At 39.1% G+C, this 25,287-nt stretch overlaps 1 protein-coding gene across 7 annotated transcripts in view; it reads right to left on the minus strand.

The window, feature by feature from the left end:
* Mctp1 (multiple C2 and transmembrane domain containing 1) overlaps positions 1-25,287 on the minus strand; it is a 633,933-nt gene that overhangs the window by 466,408 nt on the left and 142,238 nt on the right. The window contains exon 1 of one of the 7 annotated variants that reach the window (XM_085830940.1): positions 16,557-16,654. The exons of the other annotated variants lie outside the window; for them this stretch is intronic. The gene's annotated coding sequence lies outside the window, so the exon portion shown is untranslated. Of the gene's footprint in view, positions 1-16,556; positions 16,655-25,287 lie in introns of those variants that run through there. 7 annotated transcript variants of the gene reach the window in all.

Below are 25,287 nucleotides of genomic sequence, written 5' to 3' on the forward strand. Positions count from 1 at the left end.
ACACAAAGGTAAATATGACCTTGCACTCTTCCTATAAAAAGGTAGAGTTTATCTTCCCTCTGACTGATAGGAGTCTGGCTTTGTGATTTCTTCTGATTTATAGTGTGTGTCTAAATGCTGTGTGCAGCCTCAAGAGGTCTTTCCATCTGAATTTGCCTGGGCTACCCAGCTAAAGCAAGAGAAGCCACTTGAATGTGAGACAAGCAGCTAAGACTGTTCTAGTCTAGCCAGACCCATCAAAGCCATCAACTAATTCCAGGGGAGCCACTTAGCTGAGATAACACTATGAGACAAGCACAGATCAGCTCTGTCACAATATCAACATATAACATGACCTAAACAAATGGTGGTTGTTTTTAATTACAAAGTTTAGGAGTGGATTACTAAGAAAGCTAACAGATATGCCACCATCCCTAGATGTTGCAAACACATCACAAGTTTTATAAATACATTGTTAAAAAGAGTAATTTATCTAATAATATTGCCTATTTGTGCAACTGTTTTGCCAAGCATAGGGGTAAGAGAAATAATTCATTGCCCCCTGTTACCAAGGATCTATGGAGTTAGGAAATGGGTCAAACATTTATATGATTTTATACTCAGCAATGTAACAACCCTAATAGAATATTAAAAATTATGTGAGAGATGATAAAGACCCAGAATAAGAGCTGGGATGATGAATTCTTCAAGAAGAAATAAGATGGCAAGGTCTTTTAAAAACTGAGCAAAAGTCACCAGGTGATATCCTAGGGCTTGTAGTGTATGCTGTAAATACAAAGAGGAAGGTAGGTGCAGAAGGTGTCTTGGTTAGTTTTTGTCACCTTGACAGAAGTGAGAGTGCTTTGGAAGAGAAGCCTCAAATTGACAAATGCCTCCATCAGACTATAGACAACTCTGTGGGGCATTTTCTTGATTCATGGTTGATGTGGGATGGCCCAGCCCGCTAGAAGGAGTACTACCCCTGGGCAGGTAGTTCTGGGTAATATCAGAAGCAGGCTGAACAAGCCATTAAAATCAAGCAGCAAACAGCATTCTCCTGGAGCAGGGTTAGAGGAACATAGAAGAAAGTCTCTATAAGGAGAAATGGGAGAAAGTCACAGGAGTGGGTGGGTATCTAGATGGGAAACGAGAGAACCAAGGGGCCTATAAAATACCAAAGCCATCACTGTCTAACAGACTTCCAGCTTTAGCCTTCTCCCCTCCAGAATGTATAAAGTTATTACTTTTCTTTTCTCTGGAGCTTGGTCTTGGTCTTTTGTAGTTGTTTAATCCTCCATGCCAGGGAACAAAATTAGCAATCCCTTAGACAACTGCCATTACTCTCATTACACCTTCATGGTCCTGCTTCCGTTCCTGCTTTCAGGGTCCTGCTGTGAGTCCCTACTCTGACTTACCTTCATGGCTGCATGATACAAGGTTTTTACCTTTATTTTTAAACCTTTTCCTCCTGATGTTGTTTTCAGTCATGTTAACTATCACACCAATAGAGATCTAGATAGACTACAAATTACACCACTTATAAAACTAGAGTAGAAGAGCAAAGAATTAACAGAGGAGTACTCTATTTAGCACCAACATGAATCTCAGGAAAACATTTCATTTCTGCAGAAGTACTTGTATATAATGTTTGCAAAGAAAGCACATTCCATTTTATAAAGTTATTTAATATTAACAGTAATTGTTTAAGATTGTAGTGTGTTTCACTACAGTATTTTCATATTCGTCCCCTTCTATTTCTTTCTCTGCAAGCAAAATTTCTGCCTGTGTTCTAACATTCTGTATTTGTTCATGTGTAAAACTAAAGATTTTTAATGTAAAGAAAATAAAAGTAGTTCTAAGCAGAGGAAATCGCACAGACAAAGACAGGGTAGTGTGAAGCCATGTGGCACATATGTGCAATTAAATGCCAAACCTGACCAAAATGAATGTTCAAAGGACAAAGTGTGACAGATGATGGAGTGAAAGTACAAAGGCCTGTGTGAAGAGCTGTCCAAGGACAGTGGGAGCCTCTGCTGATACCTAGTCATGAATGGAGAGCTTGGAGTCCCTTCCAAGGACAGTGGGAGTCACTACTAACTCTGACTTGAATTAACATGTAAAGCCGTCTTCTTAGAAAACTATCAAAATGCAAAGTCCTCCTTAAGTAGAGTAAGGTAGAGAACAGTTCGCTTATTTAACAATAATTTCTGAGTCCCTTCCTTTCATAGAGCAGCATCTAGGGGACATCAAGCAATGGACACCAAGCAACAAGATTCAGCCTCTGCTCTCCAGAGTTTCCAGGTAAACATGTAAGACAGAGTTGGAAACAAATTGCTCCTTGTCAATATGGGAACAGGATCGAGATCTATGGGTATAAAGGGTTGGAAGTACCAGACCTGGGAGGTAGACAGAGAGAAAATTACTAAGACTTAAGAGTAAAATATGAATGGCATACTGAATACAATATGATCCAGTCTGTCTATTTCTGCAAGCTCCAGTCTCTCTACCACTTTCTTCCTCTATGATATCAGAACACCCGTCATTTCTACTCCTACAACATTGATTGTAATTACCAGCATGAACTCTTAAGGTACCAAATATCAATGGAATAATATAGTTATTTATATCATATAATTGGCCCCAACAAAATTAAATCATAAGTACTACATGCTTATTTATATGCTTACTCATTTTCAAGCCCCAAAAGTGAAACTTACCAACTTTTCTCAGTTGCTACTGCAGTTCAAACATACAGAAGCTGTATTAGTTAGGGTTTTACTGCTGTGAACAGACACTATGACCAAGGCAAGTCTTATAAAAAAAAAACAACATTTAATTGGGGCTGGCTTACAGGTTCAGAGGTTCAGTCCATTATCATCAAGGTGGGAGCATAGCAGTATCCAGGCAGGCATGGCGCAGGAGGAGCTGAGAGTTCTATGTCTTCATCCAAAGGCTGCTAGTGGAAGACTGACTTCCAGGCAACTAGGGTGAGGATCTTATACCCACACCCACAGTGACACACCCATTCCAACCAGGTCACACCTATTCCAACAAGGCCACACCTTCAGATGGTGCCACTCCCTGGTCCAAGGATATACAAACCATCACATTCCACTCCCTGGTCCCCATAGACTTGTTCAAAAACATGAGTCTATGGGGGCCATACTTAAACATAGCATAATGCAAAATGCATTTAGTGCAACTTTCAAAGTCCTCATAGTCTATAGCAGTTGCAACAATGTTAAAAGTCCAAAGTTCAAGGTCTCTTCTGAGATTCATTCAACTTAATTAACTGTAATCCCCAAAGCAAGGCAGGAAACCAGCCGGGCAAACTCCAAACTCTGCATCTCCATGGCTGATGTCAAAGTGGTCTTCAGATCTCCACTCCTTTTTCATCTTTGTTGACTGCAACAAACTGCTTCCTCCTGGGCTGGTTCCACTCCCTGTTAGCAGCTTTCCTCAGCATGTATCCCATGGCTCTGGCATCTTTAACATCTTTGAGTCTCCAAGGCAATTTCAATGTTACAGCTTCTTCTTTCAGTGTCTGGGATTCCACTTGATCTTTTGGACTCCTCCTAAGGACTGGCATCACTTCTTCATCTCTGTCCTCTGTAGCACTCTATGCTCAGGTTGATCCACTCCATTACGGCCTCTGTTCTTGGTGATCATCCCATGGTACTGACATCTCCAATACACTGGGGTGTTCCACTCCAACTAGGCTTCACCAATAGCCTCTCATAGGCTCTCTTCAGGGTGCCAAGCCTCAAATCCTTTGCATGACCCCTTCAAACCTGGGCCATCAACTACAGCTGAGGCTTCACCTTCTCCAATGGCCTTCCCTGGCCTCTCACAGTGCTAAGCCTCAGCTTCTCTCCATGATCCCTTCATTCCTTCACAAGCAGTACCACCTGAGTGACTCTTACACATTACCAAGTCCAGCTGCAGCATGAGGTACAACCTTGGGTATCTCTGGAGCACAGCTTCTTTGTGCTCCCAGAAAACAATTTCCAGAAGATTTCACCTCAACGATGCTGATCTCTTCTTAATCACCGCTAATTCCTTAGCTCCAGCTAACCAGCATCAATTTTCCCAGTAGTTCCTTCCATTCTTAACTCTAGAGGCAGAGGCACATGGCTGAAGCTGCCGAGTTCTGCTGCTTACAGGAACTAGAACATGATCCCCTTGTATTATTACATTATCACTAGCTTTATGTTTTCTAAATCCTTCACTGCCTAAGCTTGGCTATCCTGGTTCTTGCTCTGTAGATTGACCTTGAATGTAGAGATCAGCATGCTTGTCTCATGGGATTAAAGGTGTGTACCACCATGCCTGGATCTAATTTAGCTGGGTAGGATCTTGCCCCAAGGTCCCACTCCCTTAATCTTTATCTCCTAGTACACAAGATTTTGCTCCATTTCACTTCCTGGTACTCCTTTAATACTCAAACCATATATTTTATATTTTTCCTTTCTAAGCTTGCTATACTTGTTCAAACTTTTCTTCATAAGACTTAACCAGAGAACAAAGTCTCTGCTGGGCTTTTTTGAAACTTCTTTTGTCAATGCAATTAATCCAAGTCTCTTCACCTTAGCCTCAGGCAAACTTTTCAGACAAGGGCAAAAAGTAGCCACATTCTTCACCAAAATACCACAAAACCAGTCTTTATGCCACATTCTGAAATTCTTCTCCTTTGAAATCTCTTGGGCCAGGTCAACACAGTTCAAATTACTCCCAACAACAAAATCTTCCATATTCCTACTAGGATGACCCATTAAGCCCCATTTAAAGCATTCCACTGCTTTCCAAATCCAAAATCCAAAAATCCACATTCTTTCAAATAAAAGCATGGTCAGGCCTATCACAGCAATACCCCACTCCCAGTACCAACTCTGTATTAGTTAGGGTTTTACTGCTGTGAACAGACACTATGACCAAGGCAAGTCTTATAAAAAAAAAACAACATTTAATTGGGGCTGGCTTACAGGTTCAGAGGTTCAGTCCATTATCATCAAGGTGGGAGCATAGCAGTATCCAGGCAGGCATGGCGCAGGAGGAGCTGAGAGTTCTATGTCTTCATCCAAAGGCTGCTAGTGGAAGACTGACTTCCAGGCAACTAGGGTGAGGATCTTATACCCACACCCACAGTGACACACCCATTCCAACCAGGTCACACCTATTCCAACAAGGCCACACCTTCAGATGGTGCCACTCCCTGGTCCAAGGATATACAAACCATCACAGAAGCTGTCTAAACTCAATAGTTAGACAACCACTTCAGGCCAATATGAAACCCTCATTTCTCTAAATCTCAAAAATATGAGGTTTTATTCAATGCAAGATAATACATTAGAAGCCTCATTCAAAAGGATGGAATTTAAGAAACATAGATATTCCTAGTGAAAACTTTTAAGAAGTAAAATCCAACATAAAATGTATAATAGCTATTATCATGAGTGATTACACTGCACTCAGCTTAGCTGCATATTTGTGATTACACTTTACCACCCCACATACTTGCCATGACTGTCTTCAGTGTCACTGCTCCATCCACACCTTTCATAAGAACACTCATGCTAAAAGGTAACATGAAATTTCTTACACAGAATGACAAAGTTATTAGACTTATCAAATCTCTGGCTAGGCTGGGAGAGTCTACCCATCATCTTCAGCATCACTCCTTCCTGTCATAAGAAGAGCCTCTTTCCTCAACCACACATTTAAATAAACAAGGTTAAGACAAAGTTGTCATGTTTCTTTTCCTCAGGTGACTCAAATCCCTTGATTACCTCAAAAGACATTTGTTACTGCAATAAAATGCATTCAGGGCTGCATATTTATGTGCCCTACTTGGAACATTCACCATGCTAACCTGGTGCTTAAGAGTAGATTTATCCAAAAAAAAAAAAAAAAAAAGCTGGGCGGTGGTGGCGCACACCTTTGATCCCAGCACTTGGGAGGCAGAGGCAGGCAGATTTCTGAGTTCAAGGCCAGCCTGGTCTACAGAGTGAGTTCCAGGACAGCCAGGGCTATACAGAGAAACCCTGTCTCGAAACAAAACCATACAAAACAAAACAAAAAGAGAGTAGATTTATACAGGTCTACAGGATGATATGTATAATGAGTGAGTCTCATACTTTGGATGGCTGTCAGCAGCCTGGAGCTACTTAGTAAACTGTAGAGCTGGGATTTGAACCCTAAAAGCCTAAAAGTTAGTCTCTATAAGCAGTTCTCTTAGATACTGTATCACATCGGAGAAAATGGTTGTCACACAACAACATGATATCCTAAAAGACATACTAATGCTCACTGTGCATTGTCATGATATAGATATAGATAGATATAGACATAGATAGATATAGACATAGATATAGAGATGCATATATTAAAACCACAGTCAATTTCTATATGATAGAGTCACATAAAGGTAACATAAATATGACAAAAATTTAAATATAATGGATAAAAATATAACTAAAGAAATATTATTTAAACATATGTTCTAAATATATTTTGAAACAGAACAACAATCAAAATTAAAAGCTTTTCTGGGCTGTATATTTCCTTTCATCTGTTATGACCCTTTGCTTTGTTTTGGTAAATTTTGATGCAATATGACCACAAATATCATCCACAGAAAGAGTCTGAATTGGAACTTTCATATACAATAAAAGAAAAAATATCCAGATGAAATTTTATAGAATCTCAAGTATCCTTTAAGGAAATGTTCTGAAAATTAAATAATAATAAAATATAATTGTATTAAGGAATAGTCAGACTTTTATTTGTTAGAAGACAGAGCCAGCACTACATACTTAATGTCATTCATTATCTTTAACTCTGTCTTAATACATCCATGTATGAATTTAAATAATAGGCTATAATTTAAACTTTATAAGGAAGATTTTATATAAAACCTGAGACTCTTGATTACTAAATCAATTGGGTGAAAAAACTTTTCCCAATGGGTTACTGTTTTAATTAATAAGTGGACATTTGAAAAATTAACATTTAATTTAAATTTTAAATAAATAAGCAGGTTTATGCCTATAGAATAAGTACATGGGAAATTGGAGGAAGGAGGATCAGGAGTCCAAAGCCATTCTCACCAACTTTGAGAGTTCCAGGCCAGCCTGGGCTACATGAGCCCCAATCTCAAACAAAAATACACCAGTTAGATAAATCAGTGTAGAGTCTATATGGTTACTGAAAGCTTATTTAATTCCAAATAATTCACTTAAAGGGACAAGTAATTTCATTCCAACAAAAATTCTTTAAAGTACAATAATCTTTTCTGAAAAATGAAAGTTTTTATAACATACAGGTATGGAATACTGTTACACAACTCTAAGTGAATTTTTGCCTTTCACCTGGGGAATTGAGCATGGATTTAAAAAAAAAATCTCCATAATATCTCCATACTCCAGGGATCCTCAAACAGAATGGAATATTATGCTGAAAGGACAGATTCCTGGGAGTGTGTTGAAAGGCAAGCATGAAATGTCCTTTCAAAGCCTTAGGGGAAGGACAGGAAAGCAGGATAGGCTAAATACAACCTGTGCTAGCAGGCTTCCATTATGATGCGATTCATCTTTAAGATAACAGAAACTCTATTTCCAAAGGCATAACATCCAAATCAAATATAATGATTAAGCCTTCTTAGGTTCTCTACACTAAGAATACATAATACAGTTTTCTCACCACTTGTAACCTGACCTAACTCCAACTGGCAGCTGGAACCTTTTAGTGGTTCTTGAAAATGCCTAGTTTAACAAGAAAAAACAGTCCAAGGGGAAGCTAATTTAATATCAAACAGAGTTTTGCATCTGTGATCTGATACGGCATTAGGGTAGGGATCCAGCATTTTCCTCCATAAAGCATATGATTTGGGTAGACATAACCATTGGTGATCTATTCCTGGCCCAGGTCTGGACACAGTGCTCTTTTCTCTTTACTAACACCAAGGCACAGATTCAGGGAGGACAAGGTCGCTGGAGCCAGCTGCTGAGATGCAAAGGCTCAGACAGAGACTTGCACAGGAACCATCACCATCTACTCTTTCTGGAAGAGGCAACTCCAAGTAACTAAATTTAATTCTGGTAGTTTTCTGCACCCATCAGCATGGTTTCCACCACTGAGCAGGAGAACACTGTTCAGCAGAGACAAAGAGTTTCAAAGGGACAAGGACACTTGGGCTGGTTTGTGCTCGTTATCCTATTGCTTGAAAAAATAAAGAACTATGATTCTTCATGTTTAGGTTTTTGTTTGTCTCTATTTAGCAAACATTGATTGAAGATTGGTGGTCGTCAGACATGAGGCTGGGTTCTGGAGACTCAAACAGCATTACTGGTCTCCTGGGAATTGTGAACTTGACAGAAAGCCCAAGACAAGGCTGGCCACATGTAGTTTAAACAGCTCATAGCTGTCCACACTGGCCCTGTTCACTGGCCCTGAACAGACATTGTGAAGGTTAAAGAAGGGGAAACAAATTACTAAGTATGTTTAAAACACAGTGACCTGGATGTTTTCACAAATTAATTTCCTTTGAGAAGCTATTCAATGAGAAGGAAAGTGTTTCTTTTTCCTGATAGCAAATGCTTTACTGGGAACCCACTGTCCTGAAAATAGCAATGTGGAAATTAATTAGTGGCTTTGGCTGAGTACTAATTATAATGTAGATAAACAAATGAACTCAGAGACAGCATGAAACATGGCAAAAATAATTGAGCTTGGTAATTCCAGATCTTGAATTATTTACTTTGAAGCCATTAGTCAGTACTCATTTTTAATCTGAAAATACCCAAGGAAGCAGCTCACCTTTCCAAATAGAAACATATTTTCTTTTTTTTTTTTTTTGATTTTTAAAATCCTTTAATATCTTTTTTTTATTATTTATGTATTTTCTATTTTTTATTATTATTTTTTTTATTATTAATGTATTTTCCTCAATTACATTTCCAATGCTATCCCAAAAGTCCCCCATACCCCCCGCAACTTCCCTACCCACCCATTCCCATTCTTTTGGCCCTGGCATTCCCCTGTATTGGGGCATATAAAGTTTGCAAGTCCAATGGGCCTCTCTTTCCAGTGATGGCCGACTAGGCCATCTTTCGATACATATGCAGCTAGAGACAAGAGCTCCAGGGTACTGGTTAGTTCATCATGTTGTTCCAACTATAGGGTTGCAGATCCCTTTCTTAGTTCACATTGTGAATCTGGTCCTGGGGTCAGGGCAGGGAGCAGGAAGGAGCAATGGAGTGCATGAGGGCATCTGCTCCTAATAAATGAAGAACTGGCCAGTGGTGGTAGCGGCAGTGGTGGTAGAGGTAGCAGGGCACACCTTTGATCCCAGTAATAGGAAGGCAGAGGCAGGTGCATCTCTGTAGGTTCCAAAACAGCCTGATCTATAGAGTTAGTTTCAAGACAGCTAAGGCTACACAGGGAAACCCTATCTCGAAAAAGAAGAAAAAGAAAAAGAAAAAGAAAAAGAAAAAGAAAAAGAAAAAAAAAAACAAAAAGAAAAAGAAAGTAACTGCCATGCCAGCACCCTTCACATTATGAGAAGCATCAAAAAAAGATATTTCCCCCAAATATCATATTAGTATCATTCATAATTTACAAATAAAAATAATACAAAATACTTTACAGATATTTGTAAATATTATAATAAACCAATTATTTTATCTGATTAATATACACTATTAAAAAGAGAATAAGTATTATAAAGAACATTTTCTTACAAATATTATTAGAGAACATCATAATTAAAAGATAAAATAAGAATTAACATACAGTGTTTTAGAAATAAACTGGCCTGGCATGGTGCAACATGCTTTTAATACCAGAACCCTGGAGACAGGCAGATGGATCTCTGTGAGTTCAAGGTCAGCTTTCTTTATACAATGAGTTCCAGCTCAGTCTATCTTAAAGCAAGCAACCAAGCAATAAAATAAAATAAAATAAATAGAAATTAATCAATAAAACTGGTAGAATACTAAGGCTGTAGAGAAAAAGAAATGCGAGAATCTCACTTTTCTTAACTTAAGCTATTATACCCAAGTTTTGTGTGTTCCAAGCCCTCTAAATTTAGAAAACTCTCAAAATTTAAGACTTTCCTCTTCCTTTGTTCAAATGGTGATCATTCACAATCTTAAAGCAGGGGGACACTCATCCCCTGGTATGTGATTTCAAAACAATTTCCTTTGGCTGGGACATGGCTAGGAACACTTCAGGTTTCATATTCTGCACACTGGGAAGCAGGGTGACACACCCACCTTCATAGAGAATTTGGGGATTTTTGGGATTTAGGTAAGATCTCTGTGCTCTGAACTCCCTTTCCTTCTAGGTAGTGAGATTTTCATTTTCCCACATTCTCCTAATAACAAGAGCATGGCTTACGTAGGCTGCCAGACAGGAGGGAAGTTCTCCCTCTCTTCAAATGTTTTTTGTTTCAGGTAAAGTTGGAAGAACAACCAGCCATTTAAAAGGATCAGATGCAAAGCAGGAACTTCTGCTGAATCAGGGAAGCTGAGCTTCCTGCTGGGTCCCAAGCCTTAAACACCTTCCTGACTGACCAAAAGCAACCATGCAAAGCAACTCTCAGCTGAGGTGTGAATGATTGCTAGTCAGTGTACTGTGTTCCAGGCTCACATACAGGCCAGTATAGTGTCTTCTTTAAAGCAGTAACTGCAACACAGAAGCGTTGGAGTATTATTATAAAAAATCAGAGTTACAGCAACTTGTATCCTCCAAACCAAATCATCTTCCTAGCATTTACTGAATTTTTCATAAGGCCTTACTAACAACAAGTAAATTGCTACCTGCCTCAGATACATTTCCTTGTAGCAGCATCTTATACTATTATCTATGCGTTGTAAAATTCTTCAGAACTCACTATCCTAGTCAGGGTTACTATTCCTGTGATGAAACACTGAAGAGGTCAGTCAGTTCAAGACCTTTTGAAAACATTCCACCAGACCCGGGCTCCCCTTCAGATGAGGACAGAAGACCATCAGCCACCTGTGGGTGGGAAGGCCTAGAGCAGATTAACACATTCCCCAGGACAGACCTCCCACCTCATTCCCTAAAGATCAGTCAGTTTAGAAGCCACACTGTTCTGCCAATCACATTGTGCCTAATGGCTACTGCTCTGAAAAAACTGTATAAAGACTGACCAAACAGGCTGGGGTAGGGGGGTCACCATCTCTCCTTTGGGCGTAGGACAACTTGTTAGAACAATAAATTCCTCTTGCTTTTTGCATAGGTTCCCAGCTCTGCGTGGTTCACTCAGGGGGTCCCCCAGTAAGCTAAGGACCCCACAGTCTTCCAACATCACGACCAAAAGCAAGTTAGGGAGGAGAGGGTTGATTTGGTTCACACTTCCTCAGCACTTTTCAGCATTGAAGGGAATGAGAACAGTCTCTTGAGCAGGGCAGGGACCTGGAGGCAGCAGCTGATGCAGAGGCCACAGAGGAGCGCTGCTTACCTGTTTGCTTCAATGGCTTGGTCAGCTTGCTTTCCTAGAGAATACAGGACCACCAGATCAGGAGTAGCACCACCCACAATGAATTGGGCCCTTCCCCAGCAATCACTAATTAAGAAAGGATTCTACAGGCTTGCCTACAGTCTGCTGTTGTAGGCAGTTTCCCAGTTGAGGTTCTTTTCTCTCAGATGAGAGAACTTATATCAAGTTGCATAAAACTAGCCAAAATACTCAAAAAAAAAAAAAATCCATCATATCTCATAGATGCCACTAAATATATGTAACAAGGACTGGGCCTAGATTGAAAATAAATCCAAAAGAATTAACACAGTCTTGAAAAGATAAAGATCTTGAAAAGATGCACAACAATGGATAGCTATCTGTTGTTCAGTCACTATTATATACCAGGTGCTAAATTTCAATTAAAGCAATATGTAATATGTCACTCAAAGAAAACACAAAAGAAAAATGGTACAAAGTAGCAGTAAGATTGCTTCTGTTGTGATAACAGACAATACCTGGCACATGAGCACACCTGGCAGAGATGAGCTCAGTCAGGGCACTTACAAGTTTCCCCAAAGTCTGGCATTAATGTGCAAGAGGATCAAAGACACATTTCCACAGAACTGACTAATAAGACTTCACTCACCACCAAAACCACCTTACACTACAGAACAATGTGCCCTTTAAGCAAAAGTCTGGAAGAGTATGTATGTAACGATAAGAACTATATAAATGACTCAGTATAATTGTTGAGAAAAAAGAGAGTGAGAGAAAGAAAATTCTCCAATCTGTAAGATAATTATGAAATTATTATTATGAGTGGGTTTCACTCATAAGTCATATATCTCAGAATATAAATTCTCTAAAGAGACAAACATATTGGTCACCAGTAAAGTGCTTTTTATATTAGCAACATTCACACCACTCCTTATATAATGAACTACTACTATTCAGACTCTAATCTGTCCTACAGTTAGAAGAGTAGAGACTAGTAAGATTTTATAATGCTAATGAACCAGAGCTGGACAGTAAAGCTGAGAACAATGAGGCTCTACCTTGGGCTAATCAAAGACAGAATGGAGTCAGAACACAGCCTACTGACTAGCAGAGAAGCTTTTCCAAATGCCAAGCCTGCAGCCCCAAATCTAACAGTTCTGGAATTACTTTCTGCTATCAATTAATCCTTCTATCAGAAGACAGTTTCCCTATGTCAATACTGTATCGGCTTAAATATTTGCAAACAAGCAAAGCAAGTTAGCATTACTTTTGCCTAAATTCCTATTTCCTTTTAAAAGGGCTATGCAAAACTAAATTTAAAAAGAGTCGGTAGGTTGGCTGGATTCATAGACTCACTGGACAGGACTGTTCCCAGACTTTGCCTATAATAAAAACAACCAATGTGTAGAAGCTACTAAGCATCCTTTCCAACATCCTTGCTATCACTCCTGTTATTTACAAACACCCTGCTGGGATGCATGAGGTGCTTTCCCCAAAGCACGACCTATTTGCAAAGCAAATCACAAGCCAATTCTTCACAACACTTTCTGACCTGGCACAATCAATTGTCAGTGCAGAGAAAGCATCATTTCTAACAGAATGCAGGGCTCTTTGCCATAACACAGGTGCCAGGCTGTCCATTTGCACCACTTATTAACATTAGTCAATTACCAGCAAAGATGGATGAACAGAGGCTACGCTTTCTCTGTTCTTTGTTTTTCTTTTATCTCACTGAACACTAAGAACCCAAGAGCTGTTGCAAATTGCATAATCCCTAAAGGAAAGAACTCAGATTCCAGGAAAATTCAACTCATGATGGATGTTATATGAGAAATAAGTCCTCACAGCATTAGCCACTCAAAGTTTGGGGTTTTTTTTTATCAGCATTGGAAAGACCCCAATTAACACCCTGACTTTATTAGTTCTGCCTAAATGCAAAGTATCCTGGCTATCTAAATGGTGATGCCAATAAATATGGCCTATAATATATCAATTTTATAACTAAATTTCTCCATTGTCTATCATGCTCCCAAGACATAGTCTTGTTCTATGCCAGAAGTAAGTATGCTAGCATTCAGGATTTCTTGTTGCCAAGGAAGCATTGAAAAGGACGTTATATTCTACCACTATTGTGGACGATAACACTTACTGAAGGAAGGCGTACCTGACTTTCTGTTTCTGCCATAAATTACATCTCTGTAAGTCCATGAAATTCAAGGGTATTTCCGTTGGACACTTTTTCTTAAGATGCTAACAAAACAGTCCTCTTTCCAAATATTAAGCTCACTGTAAAAGGACTCATTATTTTGTAAGGCGAAAAGGAAAACATCAAGTCTTAATATGAGTGCGAAAGATTCTTTTGGAGACACTTTACAATTTGTTGTAAACAAAGTCCTCAAACACAGTCAATTTTCCAAGGCTCTGATTGAAAGTAAAGTCGTGGTCTCAGTACCAACCGTCATGCATGGTATAAATCTGCCACAGCAAGAAAGCAGAGCCATCCTCTAACGGGGATATTTGTATTCAGCATCTACATTACATTTGTTTAAATTGTGGCTTCAAATTAAACACTAGAAGAAGTCAGCCATGTTTTTAACCCAGGAGAGAACTGGAGAAATGTGACATGAAGGTAGGCATTTCTCGGTGGTTCACTGAAGAAGAATAACCATGAAATAAGTGTGGAGGACAGAGTCACACTAAGGTCTCTTTTCCCTGATGCTTTGTTTGTTTGCTTTAAAAAAATTACAACTTGTGTCAGACAGAATGGTCAGGTTCACTATCTTCATACTTCACACAAAGATCTATTTCCAGCACAGTCCACGGTTGTTAAATACCAGATGCTTCCATAGCACGGAGTTTTGACTCATAAAATGTTTAACACATCTTAATTTTTCATTAAACTCATCAAATAATAAAGTTAGAGTGCTAAAAAGAGTTTCACTGCCGACAGAACTTTTAATTTACAACCCTACACGCACACAAGCACACACACACACACATACACACACACACACCACATTAAAAAGCATTATTGCTGTTATGAAACAACATGACAAAAAGCAACTTGGGGAGCCATGGGTTTATTTCACTTACACTTTCTCATTACAATTTATCATAGAATGAAGTCAGGATAGGATCTCAGACAGGACTTAAATTCAGGAGCAGCTGCAGAGGTCATGGAAGGGTGTTGCTTACTAGCCTGCTTTCCATGGCTTGGGCAGCCTGTTTTCTTATAGAACCCAGGGCCAACAGCCCAGGGATGACACCACACACAATGGGCTGGGCCTTCCCCCATAAATCATTAATTTAGAATATATCCTACTGGCTTGCCTACAGCCTGATCTTATGGATACATTTTCTCAACTGAGGATTCCTCCTCTCCAGTGACTTTAGCTTCTGTCAAGTTGGCATAAAACGACCCAGGACAGAAAGTAAGTAAAATGGTCTTTCTCAGCAATTGGTACCAAATGGCTAATTCATTTCTTCTGTTGCCAGTTTAAGTCAGCTTCCTAGGACTATGTCCATTGTGAAGACTTCCATATGTCTTATGGCACGTCTTATTCTTTTCTTCTAGATGTTTATATTCTACTTGCTTCTGTCAACAGACCAAAGGTCTGGGCAAAACTATCAAAATTATTTTGATCTCTCTTATATATAAAACACTGAAATAAATGTAGAAAAGCACAACAAATACTTTAAAAGAAAGATACACATACATATCATAGAACATTATCCACAGCCATCTTGTCTAAAATGTTTTAGGAGAAATAAATTTCAGATGTCAAGAATGACAAGAGTGCATTCTCTCCACCGTGTATAATACTGTAGCTACCACTTACATTCTTTGGTCCTCTCCCAATTACTCCACTCTTCTCCAAATGGTGCCCAAAGACAGCTCTCATGTTAATGTCAGTGGAATTATGCCTAGAACAAATACCTACACTCTGGTATTTTAAAGTATATGATAATAACTGGCTATGCAAACACCATGCTTAAGCTTTCCTCTGTTTTCTCACACACACCATGCAGTGACATTTGAAAGCAGAACATTATATCTTAAAATGCTAACTATATCTATCACACCATGGCCTAAAACTTTTTTTAAAATGTTTGGCAATAAGCCTTAAAATATTTTCTGTTTTCTTTGAAGTTCTCTGTAGAAAGCTAGCAACCTTCTGACTAAGTCACCCTGTAATTTTAAAAATTAATCTAAAATCAGAATATTTTACTTTGTTTAATCTAAGAAACATTTATTCTGAGTCAATATTATATGTACATAATCAACAATAGAAAAAATAAGACTATTGCAAGTTCACTGTATGATGCTTATAATTTATAAAATGCTAAACTGTAAAATAAAAAGTTCAACATAGAATCGATGAAACAACATGCCAGATGTAATAGATATATTATGGGATGTAATGCAAGAAGAATGAAAAAATACAAGAACATGTATTTTGCTTTGAGATGTCCACTCATTGTTCCCAATTAAAATCAATTCCATAAAATTACATAATTTTAAAAGCAGAACGTACATTTAGACATTCGGTAATTTTTACCAAGTCCTATGCAGAATTAACCATTAAAGCAGCACAGTAGTGTATATGCTTCCAAATGTAAACCTTAGGAACTGGGAATGTAGTTCAGTTGGTAGGGTGCTTGCACAGCATGTATGATGTCCCCCAGATTTTATCCCAAGCCTGGCATAAAAAACAGATCAAGTAGTAGAGGCATGAGGATCCAAAATTTGTAGTCATCTCCAGAGCTACATAGTGACTAAGGCAACCTTGATTGTCACTATTGGCTCTATTGGCTCTTGAATATAACAAAAAGGAATCACTCCCTCTATACTTCATTGTCCATTGCCCTCTCTTGCTGCAAAAATCATTGGGTTCCTTGTGAGGAAAGGAGTTAAAACTCAGAGTAAGATGTACATCTACAGGTTCAAGAAAGCATTTAAATTTTAATAAAATTGGGATTTTTAAAACAAAACCATGATAATATAAAAATACATGTATATTCTAAGACATTCTTGGTATTTATACATATAAAAGGCATTTGCAAAGGGGAATCTGTACAAAGGTATGACTATACTTACACTGGCACACGTAACTGTGAGCTGAGAGATGCCACAGGATTCTAGAGGATGAAGCTCTTTGACTGGAGAACAGCTACTGTGGCCCAGTTAGGATCTCAGAAACATAAGAGGATTTAGTCAAATTTATACTTCTGAGTTTTTACCAGACTGGTTCCAGGTGACTAGTGTTCTCTTCTTCAGAAAAGGTTCCGATGTGAACTGCAGGTGGGTGTGGTGGGGAACATGAGCTGACAGGTCTGTGTGGGAAAGTGCACACTGTCTATCAGACGATCTTCACAAAATTGGCAAAGTACTTTATAAAATGGAAAACTCTGACTCAAAAGGTGTACAGATTCAACAAAAAACTCAAATGAATGCTTTAAAATGTTCCTGTCACCTTAAAAGCTACTCTCAACTTATGATTCACCACCCCATGCTAACATCCTGCTGGGAAGCTGAGGCCAAAGTTACATTTTTATGTTGTCTATACCATACAGCTGACTGGGAGACATGCAGCAACCTAGTGCCTGTGCTCAGTACACTAGCTCTCTTGTTTTCACAGGGGTTTGGGTACTTGTTAAAAACTGACCGTGCTGACCCAAGGTAGCATTCCAAAGAGGATTCAGTTCAATTTGCACAGATACTGTCACAAATATGCCAACACCCTTCTTCTGTCATTAATTGATGCCCAGAAGACTAGATATGGATTTTTGCAGAAGTGGGTAGAAGAAGAGAGCAAGCTTTCAGAGAGAGGGGATCACAGCAGTGGTCTACTGTGATCCTAGCCAATCCCCAACATAGAGACAGAAATCTACTGATTTGGTTCTAGGAAGAAGTGTATTATGGTTGCCTATTAGATTTCGCTTCTAAAATGCAATACTCGCTTGACTATATGAAAGGTCATAGTCCTGCAGTTTGATATTTTGTCTCCTTTTTAAAAAGTCCTACAATATCTGTTCTTTCCTACAATATTGTTCATTTATAAAGCACATCCTAAAGAAGGCAGAGTAGCATCATAGCCTGTATGGGAAAACAAAAGTATAATTCCTGTTTTAGCATATGCATACTAAATAAACTCCCATGACTAAATGATCCAACTCTAATAGGTTTTGTAATGACTAAACCACTTAGTCATATTATTCAGAAAAATATAATAGAAATCTCAAATATTCTTACATTATTTGATAACTTTGATCTTTGTGTATCTTTTTATTTTCTTTTGTTAGAACTTAATGGTGCTTTCATCTGGGTATCAGATAGCACTTTATCTGAAGCAAACTGGAGTTAAACCATAAGACCACTTTTGACTGTCCTTCAAGAGCAATAGCAATCAAGACCCAGCTCACTAAACTTTCATCCTTAAAGAACAAAGCATCCTAAAATGTCAAGGCATCTATCAACATTGTGCACACAAGGATAAAGCTAGGACACTGCATCAGAACCACATTAGAGAATAAAACAACTCTTCCCCTTAGAGTGCTTTAAACACGAGTGAGCCAAATTTTGAATTCTATGATTCTGTTCCCATGGCTTCTGTCTTTTTGTAAAAAATCAGTATCATGGAGGGAGCAACAGTGTCAACTGGCCAGACACCAGCCCCCAGAGCTCCCAGGAACTGGACCACTAACCAAAGAATACACATGGAGGCACCCATGGCTCCAGCTGCATATGTGGCAGAGTATAGCCTGTTGTATATCAGTGGGAGGAACGTCCCTTGGGCCTGAGGGTGTTCAATCATCTGTTGCCCACAGTTAAGGTCTGAGTAGTAAAGTTCTCTTAGGAGAAGAGGAGAAATGCTCAGTCATTCAAATAAATTTCTGTGATTTCTACTTTTCTTAGCTACCATGAAGGTGAGACCAAAGTAGCACTCCTTTTTAACAAAATATGTGGCATTCACTCACCTGTTTCCCATCATTTGAAACAATTTCTGTTACATGTTTTAATTATTTTTGGTCTGAATGTTTTAATACTATAAGAAACTTTGAATTTATTATTTAAATAAGACTGTAATTAAATATTAGATACTTTTCAAATATTAAATGTTTGTATAATTTTTGAAAATTGGTGTTTTTTGAAACTCCAATTTTCAAAATATCTTATTAATATATCTCACTAAAGACATTTGAATCTTTAACTGCATTCAGTTCTGATATATACAATGTAACATTTTATAGTTAAGTATTTGGTTTCAGCTCCTGGACAAGGAAGGGACTGAGGTACATATTTTACATATCAAAGCAAACCTGGCCTCCATGTTCTCCCTTCATCCCTCAGTCCCTGCCTGATCTGCACTGCCCACAACCTTGAACTTTGCAGCCCAGGGACTGGGATGCAACTCCTATAGAGGCTCTTCTCTATATAATCCAGACATTTTTGTTCCCTCTCTCTCCCTCTCCCCCTCCTCCCTCTCTCCTCCCCCTCCCCCTCCTCCCTCTCCCTCTCCCCTTCTCCTCTCCCCTCCCCCTCCCTCTTCCTATCCCTTTCTCCTTCACCTCCTCTTCTCTCTCCCTCTCTTCTCTCTTCTCTCTCTATGTGCATTTCCTCTCTCTATTCCCAGTATCTCCTCTCTCCAAAAAACGACTCCCCCGTATCTGAATCCTTTTTTTTTTTTTGAGAATTTTTTGTTTAGCTTTGTATCCCATTTTTTTTAATTTTTAATACTTTTTATTACATATTTTCCTCAATTACATTTCCAATGTTATCCCAAAAGTCCCCCATAGCGCCCCCCCAATTCCCTACCCACCCATTCCCATTCTTTTGGCCCTGGCATTCCCCTATATTGGGGCATATAAAGTTTGCAAGTCCAGTGGGCCTCTCTTTCCAGTGATGTCCTACTAGGCCATCTTTCAATACATATGCAGCTAGAGACAAGAGCTCCAGGGTACTGCTTAGTACATCATGTTGTTCCAACTATAGGGTTGCAGATCCCTTTAGCTCCTTGGGTACTTTCTCTAGCTTCTCCATTGGGAGCCCTGTGATACATCCAATAGCTGACTGTGAGCATCCACTCCTGTGTTTGCTAGGCCCCGGCATCGTCTCACAAGAGACAGCTATATTTGGGTCCTTTCAACAAAATCTTGCTAGTGTATGCAATGGTGTCAGCGTTTAGAAGCTGATTATGGGATGGATCCCTGGATACGGCAGTCACTAAATGGTCCATCCTTTCATCACAGCTCCGAACTTTGTCTCTGTAACTCTTTCCCTGGGTGATTTGTTCCCAATTCTAAGAAGGGGCACAGTGTCCACACTTTGGTCTTCATTCTTCTTGAGTTTCATGCATTTAGCAAATTGTATCTTATATCTTGGGTATCCTAAGTTTTGGGCTAATATCCACTTATCAGTGAATACATATTGTGTGAGTTCCTTTGTGATTGTGTTACCTCACTCAAGATGATGCCCTCCAGGTCCATCCATTTGGCTAGGAATTTCATAAATTCATTCTTTTTAATAGCTGAGTAGTACTCCATTGTGTAAATGTACCATAATTTCTGTATCTATTCCTCTGTTGAGGGACATCTGGGTTCTTTCCAGCTTCTGGCTATTATAAATAGGGCTGCTATGAACATAGTGGAGCATGTGTCCTACTTACCGGTTGGGACATCTTCTGGATATATGCCCAGGAGAGGTATTGCTGGATCCTCCAGTAGTACTATGTCCAATTTTCTGAGGAACCGACAGACTGATTTCCAGAGTGGTTGTACAAGCTTGCAATCCCACCAACAATGGAGGAGTGTTCCTCTTTCTCCACATCCTCACCAGCATCTGCTGTCACCTGAATTTTTGATCTTAGCCATTCTGACTGGTGTGAGGTGGAATCTCAGGGTTGTTTTGATTTGCATTTCCCTGATGATTAAGGATGTTGAACATTTTTTCAGGTGCTTCTCTGCCATTACTCTGAGGTATTCCTCAGGTGAGAATTCTTTGTTCAGTTCTGAGCCCCATTTTTTAATGGGGTTATTTGATTTTCTGGAGTCCACCTTCTTGAGTTCTTTATATATATTGGATATTAGTCCCTTATCTGATTTAGGATAGGTGAAGATCCTTTCCCAATCTGTTGGTGGTTTTTTTGTCTTATTGATGGTGTCTTTTGCCTTGCAGAAGCTTTGCAGTTTCATGAGGTCCCACTTGTCAATTCTCGATCTTATAGCACAAGCCATTGCTGTTCTATTCAAGAATTTTTCTCCTGTGCCCATATCTTCAAGGCTTTTCCCCACTTTCTCCTCTATAAGTTTCAGTGTCTCTGGTTTTATGTGAAGTTCCTTGATCCACTTAGACTTGACCTTAGTACAAGGAGATAGGAATGGATCGATTCGCATTCTTCTACATGTTAACAACCAGTTGTGCCAGCACCATTTGTTGAAAATGCTGTCTTTCTTCCACTGGATGTTTTTAGCTCCCTTGTCGAAGATCAAGTGACCGTAGGTGTGTGGGTTCATTTCTGGCTCTTCAATTCTATTCCATTGGTCTATTTGTCTGTCACTATACCAGTACCATGCAGTTTTTATCACAATTGCTCTGTAGTAAAGCTTTAGGTCTGGCATGGTGATTCCACCAGAGGTTCTTTTATCCTTGAGAAGAGCTTTTGCTATCCTAGGTTTTTTGTTATTCCAGATGAATTTGCAGATTGCACTTTCTAATTCGTTGAAGAATTGAGTTGGAATTTTGATGGGGATTGCATTGAATCTGTAGATTGCTTTTGGCAAGATAGCCATTTTTACAATGTTGATCCTGCCAATCCATGAGCATGGGAGATCTTTCCATCTTCTGAGATCTTCTATAATTTCTTTCTTCAGAGACTTGAAGTTTTTATTATACAGATCTTTGCTTCCTTAGTTAGAGTCATGCCAATATATTTTATATTATTTATGACTATTGAGAAGGGTGTTGTTTCCCTAATTTCTTTCTCAGCCTGTTTATTCTTTGTGTAGAGAAAGGCCATTGATTTGTTTGAGTTAATTTTATATCCAGCTACTTCACCGAAGCTGTTTATCAGGTTTAGGAGTTCTCTGGTGGAATTTTTAGGGTCACTTATATATACTATCATATCATCTGCAAAAAGTGATATTTTGACATCATCTTTTCCAATTTGTATCCCTTTGATCTCCTTTTGTTGTCGAATTGCTCTGGCTAGGACTTCAAGTACAATGTTGAATAGGTATGGAGAAAGTGGACAGCCTTGCCTAGTCCCTGATTTTAGAGGGATTGCTTCAAACTTCTCACCATTTACTTTGATGTTGGCTACTGGTTTGATGTAGATTGCTTTTATCATGTTTAGGTATGGGCCTTGAATTCCTGATCTTTCCAAGACTTTTATCATGAATGGGTGTTAGATCTTGTCAAATGCTTTTTCTGCATCTAACGAGATGACCATGTGGTTTTTGTCTTTGAGTTTGTTTATATACTGGATTACGTTGATGGATTTCCGTATATTGAACCATCCCTGCATCCCTGGGATGAAACCTACTTGGCCAGGTTGGATGATTGTTTTGATGTGTTCTTGGATTTGGTTAGCAAGAACTTTATTGAGGATTTTTGCCTCAATATTCATAAGGGATATTGATCTGAAGTTTTCTATCTTTGTTGGGTCTTTTTGTGGTTTAGGTATCAGAGTAATTGTGGCTTCATAGAATGAGTTGGGTAGAGTACCTTCTGTTTCTATTTTGTGGAATAGTTTGTGAAGAACTGGGATTAGATCTTCTTTGAAGGTCTGATAGAACTCTGCACTAAACCCATCTGGTCCTGGGCTTTTTTTAGTTGGGAGACTATTAATGACTGCTTCTATTTCTTTGGGGGATATAGGGCTGTTTAGATCATTAACCTGATCTTGATTCACCTTTGGTACCTGGTATCTGTCTAGGAACTTCTCCATTTCATCCAGGTTCTCCAGTTTTGTTGAGTATAGCCTTTGGTAGAAGGATCTGATGGTGTTTTGGATGTCTTCAGGATCTGTTGTTATGTCTCCTTTTTCATTTCTGATTTTGTTAATTAGGATGCTTTCCCTGTGCCCTCTAGTGAGTCTGGCTAAGGGTTTATCTATCTTGTTGATTTTTCTCAAAGAACCAGCTCCTTGTTTGGTTGATTCTTTGAATAGTTCTTCTTGTTTCCACTTGGTTGATTTCGCCCCTGAGTTTGATTATTTCCTGCCGTCTACTCCTCTTGGGTGATTTTGCTTCTTTTTGTTCTAGTGCTTTTAGGTGTGTTGTCAAGCTGCTAATGTGTGCTCTCTCTAGTTTCCTTTTGGAGGCACTCAGAGCTATGAGTTTTCCTCTTAGAAATGCTTTCATTGTGTCCCATAAGTTTGGGTATGTTGTGGCTTCATTTTCATTGAACTCTAAAAAGTCCTTAATTTCTTTCTTTATTCCTTCCTTGACCAAGGTATCATTGAGAAGAGTGTTGTTCAGTTTCCACGTGAATGTTGGCTTTCTATTATTTATTTTGTTATTGAAGATCAGCCTTAGTCCATGGTGATCTGATAGGATGCATGGGACAATTTCAATATTTTTGTATCTGTTGAGGCCTGTTTTGTGACCAATTATGTGGTCAATTTTGGAGAAGGTACCATGAGGTGCTGAGAAGAAGGTATATCCTTTTGTTTTAGGATAGAATGTTCTGTAGATATCTGCCAGATCCATTTGATTCATAACTTCTGTTAGTTTCACTGTGTCCCTGTTTAGTTTCTGTTTCCATGATCTGTCCATTGGTGAAAGTTGTGTGTTGAAGTCTCCCAGTATTATTCTATGAGGTGCAATGTGTGCTTTGAGATTTACTAAAGTTTCTTTAATGAATGTGGCTGCCTTTGTATTTGGAGCATAGATATTCAGGATTGATAGTTCCTCTTGGAGGATTTTACCTTTGATGAGTATGAAGTGTCCCTCCCTGTCTTTTTTAATGACTTTGGGTTGGAAGTCAATCTTATCAGATATTAGAATGGCTACTCCAGCTTGTTTTTTCATACCATTTGCTTGGAAAATTGTTTTCCAGCCTTTCATTCTGAGGTAGTGTCTATCTTTTTCTCTGAGATGAGTTTCCTGTAAGCAGAAAAATGTTGGGTCTTGTTTGTGTAGCCAGTTTGTTAGTCTATGTCTTTTTATCAGGGAGTTGAGTCCATTGATATTAAGAGATATTAAGGAAAAGTAATTGTTGTTTCCTGTTATTTTTGTTGTGTAAGTTGGCATTCTGTTCTTGTGGCTGTCTTCTTTTAGGTTTGTTGAGGGATTACCTTCTTGTTGTTTCTAGGGTGTGGTTCCTGTCCTTGTATTGGTTTTTTTCTGTTATTATCCTTTGAAGGGCTGGATTCGTGGAGAGATAATGTGTGAATTTGGTTTTGTCGTGGAATACTTTGGTTTCTCCATCTATGTTAATTGAGAGTTTGGCTGGGTATAGTAGCCTGGGCTGGAATTTGTGTTCTTTTAGTGTCTGTATAACATCTGTCCAGGATCTTCTGGCTTTCATAGTCTCTGGTGAAAAATCTGGTGTAATTCTGATAGGCTTGCCTTTATATGTTACTTGGCCTTTTTCTCTTACTGCTTTTAGTATTCTATCTTTATTTAGAGCATTTGTTGTTCTGATTATTATGTGTCGGGAGGTATTTCTTTTCTGGTCCAGTCTATTTGGAGTTCTGTAGGCTTCTTGTATGTTCATGGGCATCTCTTTCTTTAGATTTGGGAAGTTTTCTTCTATAATTTTGTTGAAGATGTTTGCTGGTCCTTTGAGTTGAAAATCTTCATTCTCATCCACTCCTATTATCCGTAGGTTTGGTCTTCTCATTGTGTCCTGTATTTCTTGGATGTTTTGAGTTAGGATCTTTTTGCATTTTACATTTTCCTTGATTGTTGTGCCGATGTTCTCTATGGAATCTTCTGCACCTGAGATTCTCTCTTCCATCTCTTGTATTCTGTTGCTGATTCTCGTATCTATGGTTCCAGATTTCTTTCCTAGGGTTTCTATCTCTAGTGTTGCCTCATTTTGGGTTTTCTTTATTGTGTCTACTTCCCTTTTTAGGTCTAGTATGGTTTTGTTCATTTCCATCATCTGTTTGGATGTGTTTTCCTGTTTTTCATTAAGGACTTCTACCTGTTTGATTAGGTTATCCTGTTTTTCTTTAAGGATTTGTAACTCTTTAGCAGTGTTCTCCTGCAATTCTTTAAGGGATTTTTGTGCTTCCTCTTTACTGTCTTCTACCTGTTTACCAGTGTTCCTTTGTATTTCTTTAAGTGTGTTATTAAAGTCCTTCTTGAAGTCCTCTACCATCATCAGGAGATATGCTTTTAGATCCGTGTCTAGCTTTTCCGGTGTGTTGGGGTGCCCTGGACTGGGCGAAGTGGGAGTGCTGGGTTCTGATGATGGTGAGTGGTCTTGGTTTCTGTTAGTAAGATTATTACGTTTACCTTTCGCCATCTGGTAATCTCTGGGATTAGTTGTTATTGTTGTCACTGTTTAAAGATTGGAGCAGACTCTGTGTTCCACTTACCCGAGGTCTCAAAATCCTGTGGCGGGGGTCGTGGGTAGCTGGCGGGTGTTAGCCGACCCTGAGCCTACAATTGGACTGGAGCACAAGCTGTGTGCCACTCACCAGAAGTCTTAAGATCCTGTGGCAGGTGTTGTGGGTAGCTGGCGAGTGTCAGCCGACCCTGAGCCCTAGCTACCCAGGTGCTTTTCTGACCGGAAGAGGCTTGTGGCCCTACTCAGGCCGGATTTCTGCCTCCCCAACCAAAGCAGTCTCAGGTCCCGCGTGATTTACTGGAGCAGAAGC

This window comes from Mus caroli, unplaced genomic scaffold (assembly GCF_978045245.1).
Source record: "Mus caroli unplaced genomic scaffold, Mus_caroli_1 scaffold_15, whole genome shotgun sequence".
Lineage (NCBI taxonomy): Eukaryota > Metazoa > Chordata > Mammalia > Rodentia > Muridae > Mus > Mus caroli.